Source organism: Ursus arctos, unplaced genomic scaffold (genome assembly GCF_023065955.2).
Source record: "Ursus arctos isolate Adak ecotype North America unplaced genomic scaffold, UrsArc2.0 scaffold_37, whole genome shotgun sequence".
Lineage (NCBI taxonomy): Eukaryota > Metazoa > Chordata > Mammalia > Carnivora > Ursidae > Ursus > Ursus arctos.
In genome coordinates this window covers 5,851,719-5,852,831 of record NW_026623053.1, presented here as the reverse complement: position 1 = coordinate 5,852,831, position 1,113 = coordinate 5,851,719, and positions in this window count along the sequence as shown.

The window sequence follows — 1,113 nt, the reverse complement described above, 5'->3', positions numbered from 1 at the left end:
TCTGGAACAGACAACGAGAAAGAGGAAGAATAACCTGGAGCATAATATAATTACAGCTGTTCCAAAATCTATGTGACAATGTTTGCTTAGCTTCTGTTATCTTTTGGGGATGTAGGGACTATTTTTGTGGGTATTCCAGTTGGTTTTAAGGAAGTACACATACCTCTGAAGTGAAAAAAAGCAGACCGCAAACTATGTTATACCATTTTTTAAAAAGAAAAAATACATATATATTTAGAAAAGTAATGGGACAATGAGATTTTTTTTTTGAATGGTGAGATGATGATAGGTATTTGTGTGTGTGTGTGTGACCTTTACATATTTTTTGTTTTCCAAGTTTTCTGGATTAATTCGTGTACTGATTTGTAATCAGAAAAAACAATCTTAAAAAAAAAAAAGAACCATTCATTTCTTTCCTAATAGTTCCCTGTGATACAGTGAGATGGAGCAAGGAGGAAAGAATGGACCAAATAATAGATCTCATATTAGTCACTTGGGACGTATTTTTAGGTGAACATAAGAATGGACCAAATAATAGATCTCATATTAGTCACTTGGGACGTATTTTTAGGTGAACATGGTTTGTGAAAGATAATGTTGTCTCAGCTTGTACACTTTCCCTTCTACTCTACAGACACTCAGAATCATAGTTCTGGAAGGGGCTTCAAAAATCATTTAACATTTTATTCAATCCCATCATTTTTCAAAAGATATACCTGATGTTCACTGAAATTCAGTGACTTGTCCAAAGTTCCATCTTTAGTTAATGTCAGCTCTGGGATTAGAACTTGAGTCTTTTCACTCCCTGTCAAGCTCTTGCTACCACATCAAGTAAGCCTTTGTGTTAGACATGGCAACCATACATCCTATATTTTATGCCAATACTAATTCTATCCATATAATTGGTGAAATATATAATTATGTAAACGTGACTTTGTAAGATTTTTAAATGAAGAAATTGACATAAAAACATTTTAAAAACAAAATTTTAAATGAAAAATTTGACATATTAAAAAAATAAGTGAGCTGAAACACATGGAGCTGTAATTAGTTCATACCTATAATGAATTCACGTTTCATTCCATGAATATGTTATTTAAGAATATAATATCT